This window comes from Delphinapterus leucas, chromosome 2 (assembly GCF_059928025.1).
Source record: "Delphinapterus leucas isolate spDelLeu-1000000601 "Yukka" chromosome 2, BTC_Dleu_Yukka2, whole genome shotgun sequence".
Classification (NCBI taxonomy): Eukaryota; Metazoa; Chordata; class Mammalia; order Artiodactyla; family Monodontidae; genus Delphinapterus; species Delphinapterus leucas.
The window spans coordinates 74,767,012-74,779,349 of NC_143130.1; the positions used below are offsets into that span (position 1 = coordinate 74,767,012).

General features: G+C 38.8%; 1 pseudogene; it reads left to right on the forward strand.

The window, feature by feature from the left end:
• Positions 1-2,646: 2,646 nt before the first annotated feature.
• Positions 2,647-8,160, forward strand: LOC149750179 (heterogeneous nuclear ribonucleoprotein A1-like; annotated as a pseudogene).
• Positions 8,161-12,338: the final 4,178 nt, after the last annotated feature.

Here is a 12,338-nt window from a genome sequence, read left to right on the forward strand (position 1 = left end):
TTCGTTTGCATTTTTTAGAATTTTATATTTATATATGAAGTCATATAGTATGTATGCACTCTTTTTTTTCTTTTTGACCTGGCTTCTTTCACTCAGCATAAATATTTTGAAATTAATACATGCTAGTTCGTATACAAATAGTTTTTCTTTCCTTTTTACTGATGAGTAACATTGCATTGTATAGGTATACCACATTTTGTTTATATACTTACCTGTTGATGGACATTTGGGTTACTTCCAGGTTTTGATCATTACAAATAGAGATGCTACGAACATTCATATACAAGTTTTTGTGTGAACGTAGGTTTTCATTTTTCTTGGATATACACCAAACACCTGGAATTGCTGGGTCATATGATAACTCTGTTTAATCTTTTGAGTATCTGCCAGATTGTTTTCAAAGTAGCGACATCATTTTAATTTTCTACCAGCACAGTATGAGGGCTTCAATTTTTCCACATCCTTGCTAACACTGACTTTTTGATAATAGCCATCCTTGCAGGTGTGAAGCGGTATCTCATGTGGTTTTGCTTTGCATTTCCCTGATGGCGAATAATGTTGAGCTTATTGGCCATTTCTACGTCTTCTTTGGAGAAATGTCTATTCAGTTCCTTTGCCCATTTATATAACATTCTTGAAATTACAAGATTATGGAAATGGAGAACAGATTAGTGGTTACAAGGCATTAGGGACTGGGGTGGGAGGAGGAGAAAAGAGAGGGGTGATGTTTTATAAAATGTCAACATTAAGGAAATTGATGGTGATGGTGATGGAGCTGTTCTTTATCTTGACTGTGGTGGTGAATACATGAACCTACACATGTGACTAAATTACATTAATTAAGTACACACACATTCAAATGAGTACAAGTAAAACTGGGGAAACCTGATTCTGATTGGTGGATTGATTTTATATCAATATCCTGGTTGTGGGCTTCCCTGGTGGCGCAGTGGTTGAGAGTCTGCCTGCCGATGCAGGGGACACGGGTTCGTGCCCCGGTCCGGGAAGATCCCACATGCCGCGGAGCAGCTAGGCCAATGAGCCAATGCCGCTGAGCCTGCACATCCGGAGCCTGTGCTCCGCGATGGGAGAGACCACAACAGTGAGAGGCCCACGTACCGCAAAAGAAAAAAAAAAAATCCTGGTTGTGATATTATACTATAGTTTTGTAAGATGTTACCATTGGGGAAAACTGGATAAAGGATATATGGGATTTCTATGTACTATTTACCAGTACATGGGAATCTACAATTATCTCAAAAAATAAAAAGTTTAATTAAAAACTGCAATTTAAAAAACCCTTATGAACAATTCTTTAACAAGATGTAACATCCCTTTCTGTAACAACAGAAAGTCAAACTATGTGAGGCAAAAACTGATAGAACTGCAAGGAGAAATAGACGAATCTACTATCATAGTTGGAGACTTAAACAACTCTTCATCAGAAATAGATACAGCAGGAAGGACCTAGCTGAGCTCAATAACACCATCAATCTACTGGATATAATGGACAACTCTAGACAACATCATCCAATCACAGCAGAATACATATTCTTTTCAAGCTCACAGGGAACATTCGCCAAGATAGACTACATTCTGGACCATAAAATACAAAACAAAACTCAACAAATTTAAGAATAGAATTCCTACAATGTCTGTGTTCAGACCCTAGTAGATTTAAACTAGAAATTAATAACAGACAGATAGTTGGAAAAATTCCCAACTACTTGGAGACTTAATAATACACATAGATCACATAGATCTAACACATAGATCAAAGAACAAATCTCAAGGGAGATTAAAAAAATTATTGAACTAAATGAAAATGGAAACACAGAATATCAAAATTTGTGGGATGCCATGAAAGCAATGATTACAGGGAAATTTACAGCACGGAATGCATATGTTAGATAAAAAGGAAGATGTAAAATCAATCTTGTAAACTTCCATCTTAGGAAACTAGAAAAAGAGCAAATTAAATCCAAAGTAAGCAGAAAAAATAATAAAAATTCAAGCAAATATCAATGAAATTGAAAACAAATAGGGAAAAAATCAATGAAACCAAAAGCTGGTTCTTTGAAAAGGAAAATAAAATTATCCTCTAACCAGGATAACTAAGAAAAAAAGGGAGAAGATGCAAATTGCTAATATCAGAAATGAAAAAAGGGAGTTCACCACAGACCCCATGGACATTAAAAGGATAATCAAGGAATACTATGAACAACTCTATGCCCACAAATTTGATAACCTAGATGAAATGGACAAATTACTTGACGGACACAATCTGCCAAAACTCACACAAGAAGAAACAGACAGTCTGAGTAGGCCTATATATATATTAAAGAAATTGAATCAATAATTAATAAGCTTCCAAAACAGAAAGCCAGGCTCAGATGGGTTCACTGGTGAATCCTAGCAAACATTTCAGGAAGAAATTACATCAATTCTCTACAATCTCTCTTAGAGGTTAGAAGCAGAGGGAATACTTCCTTATTCCATGAGGATAGCATTACCCTAATATCAAAACCAAAGATATTACAAGAAAAGAAAACCGTGAACCAATATCTTTCATGAACAAATAAGCAAAAATCCTCAACAAAATATTAGCAAATTGAATCCAGCAATGTATAAAAATAATAGTATACCATGGGCAAGTGGGATTTATCCCAGGTAAGGAAGGCTGCTTCAATGTTCAATTTAATGTAGTCTATCACATCAATAGGATAAAGAAGAAAAATCACATGATCGTATCAATAGATATAGAAGAAGCCTTTGACAAAATTCAACACCCATTCATGATCAAAAGCTCTCAGTTAACTAGCAATAGAGGAGAATTTCCTCAACTTGATAAAGAATATCTACAAAAATCCTACAACTAACATCTACTTAATGGTGAGAAACTCGAAGCTTTCCTGCTAAGATCAGGAACAAGGCAAAGATGTCCCCTCGCACTGCTTTTCACATTGTACTGCAAGTCCTAACCAATGTAATAAAGCAAGAAAAAGAAATAAATTGTATACAGATTGGAGAGTAAGAAATAAAACTTTGTCTGTAAATTACATGATCATCTATATAGAAAATCTGAAGGAATCAACAACGAACTCCTGAATAAGCCATTATAGCAAAGTCACAAGATACAAGGTTGATATATAAGAGTTAATTGCTTTCCTACATACCAACAATGAATAAGTGAATTTGAAATTTAAAATATAATACCATTTGGATTCCATTTGTGTGTGTGTGTGGATATCTATTATAGATTTTTGCTTTGTGGTTACCATGAAGTTTTTGTATAGTAGTCTATATATATGTGATTGTTTTAAGTTACTGATCTCTTAATTTCAAATGCATTTTAAAAACCCTGCATTTGTGCTGTCGATTCGTGTTTTTGATATCATATTTTATATTTAACTGTTTTGTGTACCCCTTAACTGCTTATTGTGGATATAGATGATTTTACTACTTTTGTCTTTTAACCTCCCTACTAGCTTTGTGTTTGGATGATTTCCTACCTTTTCTGTATGCTTGCCTTTACCAGTGAGTTTTTCATTTCCTAATTTTCTTATTTCTAGTTACAGAAGCAACCTAAGTGTCCATCAACAGATGAATGGATAAATAAGATGTGGTATATACATACACCCACACCCACCCACCCACACACACACACACACACACACACACACACACACACACACATAATGGAATACTACTCAGCCATAAAAAGGAACAAAATTTTGCTATATGCAGCAACATAGATGGAATTGGAGGGCATTATGCTAAGTGAAATAAGTCAGACAGAGAAAGACAAATCATGATATCACTTATATATGGAATATAAAAAATACAAAAAACTAGTGAATATGACATAAAAGAAGCAGACTCACAGATATAGAGAACAAACTAGTGGCTACCAGTGGGGAGAGGGAAGGTGGAGGGGTAATATAGGGGTAGGGAAGTAAGAGGTACAAACTATTAGGTATAAAAGAAGCTACAAGGATATATTGAGCAACATGGGGAATATAGCCAATATTTTATAATAACTATAAATGGAGTATAACCTTTAAAAATTGTGAATTACTATATTCTACACCTGTTAACTTACGTGATATTGTACAGCAACTATACTTCAATTAAAAAAAAGTTAATCTAAAAAAAGTAATACCATTTACATTAGCACCTTCCAAAATGAAATACTTAGGTATAAATCTAACAAAATATGTACAAGATTTTTATGAGGAAAACTACAAAACTGATGAATGAAATTAAAGAACTAAGTAAGTGGAGAGCTATTTCATGTTCATATATATGAAGGTTCAATACTGTCAAGATGTCAGTTCTTTGCAACTTGATCTATAGATGCAATACAATCTCAATTAAAATCCTAGCAAGTTATTTTGTGGATATTAACAAACTGATTCTAAAGTTTATACGGAAAAGCAAAAGACTCAGAATAGCTAACACAATAGTTAAGGAGAAGAAAAAAGTTGGAGGATTGACACTAACCGACTTCAAGCGTTGCTATAAAGCTAACATCAAGTATTGGTGGAGATACATTTGGTAGATTACTCCTTTCTGCCCGTGGACGCCGCCGAGTAAGCATGGTTGACGTCTCTCCTCCCCCTCCACTGCCGTCATGTCTAGTCAGAGTCACCCAAAGAGCCCGAATAGCTGCGGAAGCTCTTCATCAGAGGTTTGAGCTTTGAAACAAGTGATGACAGTCTGAGGAGCCACTGTGAGCAGTGGAGAACGCTCACAGACTGTGTGGTAACGAGGGATCCAAACACCAGGTGCTCCAGAGGCTTCGGGTTTGTCACATATGCCACTGTGGAGGAGGTGGATGTGGCCATGAATGCAAGGCCACACGAGGTGGATGGAAGAGTGGTGGAACCAAAGACGGCCGTCTCAAGAGAAGATTCTCAAAGACCTGGTGCCCACTTCACTGTGAAAAAGATTTCTGTTGGTGGCATTAAAGAAGACACTGAAGAACATCATCTAAGAGATTATTTTGAACAGTATGGGAAAATTGAAGTCATTGAAATCATGACTGACTGAGGCAGTTGCAAAAAGAGAGGCTTTGCTTTTGTAACCTTTGATGACCATGACTCTGTAGACAAGATTGTCATTCAGAAATACCACACTGTGAATGGCTACAACTGTGAAGTAAGGAAAGCCCTATCTCAGCAAGAGATGGCTGGTGCCTCATCCAGCCAAAGAGGTCGAAGTGGTTCTGGAAACTTTGGTGGTGGTCATGGAGGAAACTTCAGTGGTCGAGGTGGCTTTGGTGGCAGCCGTGGTGCTGGGGGATATGGTGGCAGTGGGGATGGCTATAATGGATTTGGTAATGATGGAAGCAATTTTGGAGGTGGTGGAAGCTACAATGATTCTGGCAGTTACAACAATCAAACTCCAAATTTTGGACCCATGAAAGGAGGAAACCTGGAGGCAGAAGTTCTGGCCCCTATGGTGGTGGAGGCCAATACTTTGCCAAACCCTGAAACCAAGGTGGCTTTGGTGGTTCCAGCAGCAGCAGTAGCTATGGCAGTGGCAGAAGGTTTTGATTACTGCCAGGAAACAAAGCTTAGCAGGAGAGGAGAGCCAGAGAACTGACAGGGAAGCTACAGGTTACAACAGATTTGTGAACTCAGCCAAGCACAGTGGTGGCAGGGCCTAGCTGCTACAAAGAAGACATGTTTTAGACAATACTCATGTGTATGGGCAAAAAAACTCAAGGACTGTATTTGTGACTAATTGTATAACAGGTTATTTTAGTTTCTATTCTGTGGAAAGTGTAAAGCATTCCAACAAAGGGTTTTAATGTAGATTTTTTTTTTGGCACCCATGCTGTTGATTGCTAAATGTAATAGTCTGATCATGACATTGAATAAATGTGTCTTTAAAAAAAAAAAGTATTGGTGGAAAAAACAGACAGCTAGATCAATGGAACAGAATAAAGAGCCTAGAATTTTTTGCAGATCTAGAATAAAAAAAATCTTAAAATTCATGTGGAAACACAAAGACCCTGAATAGCCAAAGCAATCTTGACAAAGAAAAATGGAGCTGGAGGAATCAGTCTCCCTGACTTCAGACTATAATACAAGGCTACAGTAATCAAAACAGTATGGTACTTGCACAAAGACAGATTCACAGATCAATGGAACAGGATAGAAAGTCCAGAAATACACCCACACACCTGTGGTCAGTTAATCTACGACAAAGGATGCAAGAATATACAATGGGGAAAGGACAGTCTCTTCAATAAGTGGTGCTGGGAAAACTGGCCAGCCACATACAAAAGAATGAAATTAGAACATTCTCTAACACCATACAGAAAAATAAACTAAAAATGGATTAAAGACCTAAATGTAAGACTGAATACTATAAAACTCTTAGAGGAAAACAGGCAGAACACTCTTTGACATAAATCACAGCAATATCTTTTTAGATCCACCTCCTAGAGTAATAAAAATAAAAACAAAAATAAACAAATGGGACCTAATTAAACTTCAAAGCTTTTGCACAGCAAAGGAAATGAAAAGACAACCCAAAGGACTTCCCTGGTGGTGCAGTGGTTAAGAATCCACCTGCCAATGCACGGGACACGGGTTTGAGCCCTGGTCCAGGAAGATCCCACATGCCGTGGAGCAACTAAGCCCGTGAGGCACAACTACTGAGCCTGTGCTCTAGAGCCTGCATGCTGCAACTACTGAAGCCCGCATGCCTAGAGCCCGTGCTCCACAACAAGAGAAGCCACTGCAATGAGAAGCCCGTGCACCGCAACAAAGAGTAGCCCCTGCTCGCTGCAACTAGAGAAAGCCCGTGCGGCAACAAAGACCCAACACAGCCAAAAATAAATAATAATAAATAAAATATATTAAAAAAAAGACAACCCACAGAATGGGAGAAAATATTTAAGAATGATGCGACTGACGAAGGATTAATCTCCAAAATATACAAACAACTGATGCAGCTCAATATCGAAAAAACAAAAAACCCAATAAAAAAAATGGGCAGAAAATCTAAATAGACATTTCTCCAAGGAAGACATACAGATGGCCAAAAAGCACATGAAAAGATGCTCAATATCGCTAATTATTAGAGAAATGCAAATCAAAACTACAATGAGGTGTCACGTCACACTGGTCAGAATGGCCATCATCAAAAAGTCTACAAACAATAAATGCTGGAGCGGGTGTGAAGAGAAGGGAACCCTCCTACACTGTTGGTGCGAATGTAAATTGGTACAGCCACTATGGAGAACAGTATGAAGGTTCCTTAAAAAACTAAAAACAGAGCTACCACATTATCCAGCAGTCCCACTCCTGGTTATATATCTGAAGAAAACCATAATTCGAAAAGATACACACACCCTAGTGTTCATAGCATCATTATTTACAATAGTCAAGACATGGAAGCAACCTAAATAAATGTCCATTGACAGATGAATGGATAAAGAAGATGTGGTATATATGTATCATGGAATATTACTCAGCCATAACAAAGAATGTGATAATGCCATTTGCAGCAACATTGATGGACCTAAAGATTATCATACTAAGTGAAGTAAGTCAGACAGAGAAAGACAAATATCATATGATATCACTTATATGTGGAATCTAAAAAAAATGATATAAATGAACTTATTTAGAAAACAGAAACAGACTCACAGACTTAGAAAACAAACTTATGGTTACCAAAGGGGAAAGTTGGGGGAGGAGGGATAAATTAGGAGGTTGGATTAACATATACACACTACTATATATAAAATAGATAACCAGGGACTTCCCTGGTGGTCCAGTGGTTAAGAATCTGCCTTCCAATGCAGGAGACACGGGTTCAATTCCTGGTTGGGGAACTAAGATCCTACATGCTGGGGGGCAACTAAACCCATGCATTACAACTAGAGAGAAGCACTTGGGCTGCAACTACTGAACCCGTACACTCTGGAGCCCATATGCCGCAACTACTGAGCCCAAGCACTCTGGAGCCCGTGAGCCACAACTACAGAAGCCCATGTGCCACAACTACTGAGCTCTTGCGCTCTAGAGCCCATGTGCCACAACTAGAGAAACCCGTGTGCTGCAACTAGAGAGAAGCCTGCAACAAAGAGCCCCACACACCACAACAAAGACCAAGTGCAGCCAATAAATAAATAAATAAACTAAAAAAAAAAGTAATATACATAAGGACATCTAATAACCTAAAAAAAAAGTACCACATAGAAAAGAATATATATAATAGATAACCAACAGGACATACTGTATAGCACAAGGAACTCTACTCAATACTCTGTAATAACCTATATGGGAAAAGAATCTGAAAAAGAATAGATATATGTATATATGCATAACTGAATCACCTTGCTGTACATCTGAAACTAACACAACATTTTAAATCAACTATACTCCAATAAAAAATAAAAATTAAATAAAAAAGAATAAAGAGCCCAGAAATAGACCCACATAAATATAGTCAACTGCTCTTTGACAAAGAAGAAAGGCAGTACAATGGTGCAAAGAGTCTCTTCAATAAACAGTGCTGGAACAACTGAACATTCAGATACATACATACATAAACAGACAGACCTTACACCCTTTACAAACATTAACTCAAAATTACCTAAATGCAAAACTATAAACTCCTAGAAGAAAACATAGGAGAAAACCTAGATGATCTTGGGTATGGCAATGTCTTTTTAGGAACAACACCAAGGACATGATTACATGAAAGAGTTTATTGATATGCTACACTTCATAAAAATTAAAACTGCTCTGTGAAAGACAGTATCAAGAGAATGAGACAAGCCACAGACTGGGAGAAAAAACTTGTGTAAGAAACATCTGATAAAGGACTATTATCCAAAATATATAAAGAACTTTTAAAACTCAACAATAATAAAACAAACAACCCAATTATAAATGGGCCAAAGGCCTTAATAGACACCTCACCAAAGAAGATATACAGGTGGCAAACAAGCATATGAAAAGATGATTCACATCATATGCTGTCAGAGAAATGCAAGTTAAAATGAGATCCCACTATACACCTATTAGAATGGTCAAAATCCTGACTACTGACAACACTAAATGCTGGCAAGGATATGGAGCAACAGGAACTCTCATCCTTTGCTGGTGGGAATGCAAAATGGCACAGCCACTTTGGAAGACAGTTTAGGAATTTAGTATAAAACTAAACATACTTTTACCACATAATACAGCAATCACTCTCCTTGGTATCTACACAAAGGAGATGAAAACTTATACCCACACAAAAACCTGCATGTGGATGTTTACAGAAGCTTTATTCATAGTTGCTAAAACTTGGAAGCAACCAGTGGGTGAATGGATAAACTGTGGTACATCCAGACAATAGAAGATTATTCAGCAGTAAAATAAAAAATAAGCTATCAAGCCATGAAAGGACAAGGAGGAAACTTAAAGGCATATTACAAAGTGAAAGAAGCCAGTTTGAAAAGGCTACATACAGTGTGATTTCAACTACAGGACATTCTGGAAAAGGAAAAACTAGAGACAGTTAAAAGATCAGTGGTCACCAGAGGTTAGGGGTGAAGGAGGGATAAATAGGTGGAGAACAGAGGATTTTTAGGGCAACGAAACTATTCTATATGATTATAAATTTGACCAAGCACATAGAATGACCCTAAAGTGAACTCTAACGTAAAGTGTGGACTCTAGGTGGTAATGATTTGTCAGTGTAGGTTCATCAGTTGTAACAAATGTACCACTCTGGTAGGGAATGTTGATAATGTTGGAGACTATGCATGTGTGAGGCAGCGGGTATAAGAGAAATCTCTGTACCTTTGGCTCACTATCGCTGGTAACTTTAAACTGCCCTAAAAAAATAATCTATTTTAAGAGGTTTAGGGTGCAAATGAAATTGTGACCAGTGAAGTGAGTTCAAATCCCTGCTCTGGTACTAACTGTATAAAAACAACAACAGGGACTTCCCTGGTGGCACAGTGGTTAAGAATCCACCTGCCATTTCAGGGGACACAGGTTCGAGCACTGGTCTGGGAAGATCCCACATGCCGCGGAGCAACTAAGCCCGTGCGCCACAGCTACTGAGCCTGTGCTCTAGAGCCCGTGAGCCACAACTACTAAAGCCTGTGCACCATAACTACTGAAGCCCCCGCTCACCGCAATTAGAGAAAGCCTGTGTGCAGCAACGAAGATCTAAGGCTGCCAAATAAATAAATTTTAAAACACAACAACAACAAAAAACACCTTATCACCCTGAAAATATTTTCATGTCTTGTCTTGAATATGGTTATTGCACAACTTCCAAAGCCCAACTCAATTCCTGTCTCCTGCACGTAGACTTCTTTGATCAATATAAGGCCTATATGCTCTCTCTTCTACCTCAGTCTTCTGTTTTCTAATTATTGTTTATGTTGTTTATTCTGGTTTAGATTGCAAAGCATTGAAGGCATAACTTTGTCTTACACATGTTTATGTCCCTCACATGCAAAGCACGGGATTTGTTTTGTGGTCTGATGGGTCTGAATTTGGGTGATGAGTTCCAAACCTCAGTTTCTTTGTCTATAAGTTAGGGTTAATAACAATAACATTGAAGGTTTGTTGTGAAAGATTAAATGTGCTTCAACATGTAAAACGATAAAATATAAACCTTAGAAAGTGGACTGAGTACGAGTAAAGATTAGAACTGTTTATTCCCCTCTAATATCATTTTTGGTGAAAGTAGAAAACAAGCTGTCAACTACTGAAGTCCCTAGTTCTTTTCCTGCTACATATGAACTAATCTTTCAGCTTATGTTTGTATGGTTATTTTCCTCCAGCATCTCCTTCCCTCAACTTGTCAATTTAATTGTTTAGTCACTGCCTCAGTGATTAAAGACAAAATAGGAATTCAATTTCAATCATCTGAAGAGCCAGCCTATGCCTCTCCTGGACTGGGATTGATGGAAGTTTAGCAAATAGTCCTGTCTTGAAATGTCATAATGACTTTTTTAAAGAAAGTAATCAAGTCATACATGAATACATTCTCACTGTAGTAATGGGAATCTTAAAGTCTTGGGAACTGGGACCAACCCTACAGCCATTCCATGCCCTTCTTCTACAGGTCAACAGGAAGTCGGAAACATGGCTCAGGAGCTCTGTTGTTGCAGCTGACTGTGTCCCCCAAGGGCCTGATGGGTGTTCCCACTTCACTGCTGAGCAAGTTGTGCAGGAGGGATCCAACGGAGGACCTCTCAGTCACGTGATTTCTCCAGTGGCCTTAGTAACAACAAGTCTCAGACAGATTTACCCCCTGGAGAAGTAGACAAGGGTTTTTTTTTGTAGGTCCACAAAGTAAAGGATGAGATCCCGGACTGCTGTAGGTATCTATTTCAGTCTCACAGCTCTAAACAATTTCCCGTTGCAGATGTTAAAATATCCAGAATCCATGGAGAACAGAACAGATGACATCACTCATCATGCCTCTGCTGCTCTGAGGGCTTTCTGCAGTTCACAGGGTTTGACGACACCTGTATGGAGCAAGCCTGCCTGTGCTTACAGGCTGCGTTCCATCCACAGCAGCTTGTAAAAATTTCTATGGAGAGTCGTTACAGGGCCAGACTTTTATGCTGGGGATGCACAAACATGCACAAGCACCAGGGACTCTCATGAGCTCTCCATTAGTAGAGACAACAGGCGCAGAGCCTCTGCACATGGTCGACAGGCTCCGTCCTGCACTCGGGTGCCTGCAGAAGGACGAGTGAGCTGAGATCCAGCCTGTGCTCCTATTGCCAAGCTGTGTGTCTAGCTCTGGAAGAAGGGGGGCCTTTTTCTAATATGCACAAGTGAACAATGTGTGCTCCCCACAGCCCTGGTCTGAGATACAGCCTTAGAATTCATTAATACAATAAGAAAAGTGCTGTAATAGAGGCAGCTATCAATAGCTATGAGAAGGAAGGAGAGAGTAGGTGAGTCTTCGTAGGGAAGGAGTTAAGGGGAGTGACAGAGACTGAGGGACATTTCATAAGGGCCTTGGAAGAGGAACAGGAATTTGCTTGTTAGAATTAGTGAAAGAAAAGCAAACAGGCAGGGGAAATAGAGTGAGCAAAGATGCAGCACTTGAAATAGAGTGAGCAAAGATGCAGCGCTTGACATTGCAACATCTGTTTCTAGAACAGGGAGTAGCTCAATCTGGCTGAGGGAGGTAGGTCAGAAGGTAGGCAGAGCCAGATGGTGCCAGGCTTCTAAGCCACCCCGAGGATGCTGGGCTGCAGCCCATTGGCTGATGGTTCTCAAACTCTGGTGCGGTCTGAAACACGCGGAAAGTTTGTTACAAGTGTAGCTTCCTTGGCCCGAGTCCCGGGC